Raw genomic sequence first — 297 nt, forward strand, 5'->3', positions numbered from 1 at the left:
TATTAGAATTTTAATTTACAAACATTCAAACTATTATTAATATTGGCAAATGAATCATAATCATTAACATTTTGGTTACAAACTATTAACTGTCAAACAATTATAAGTATACAAATAATTACAAATAAATTACTTTAATTTCATCTATTATATATATTTAAATATTTGTATTTGACTTTTTACTTTGAATATTGGTAAATATATATAATATATAAATATTTAGAAATGATGGACAAAGTCATGTCTCTTTTAATTTTAGTCAGTTTTATTTTACTGAAACTAATTAAATTTAATTTG

Source organism: Cicer arietinum, chromosome 3 (assembly GCF_000331145.2).
Source record: "Cicer arietinum cultivar CDC Frontier isolate Library 1 chromosome 3, Cicar.CDCFrontier_v2.0, whole genome shotgun sequence".
Taxonomy (NCBI): domain Eukaryota; kingdom Viridiplantae; phylum Streptophyta; class Magnoliopsida; order Fabales; family Fabaceae; genus Cicer; species Cicer arietinum.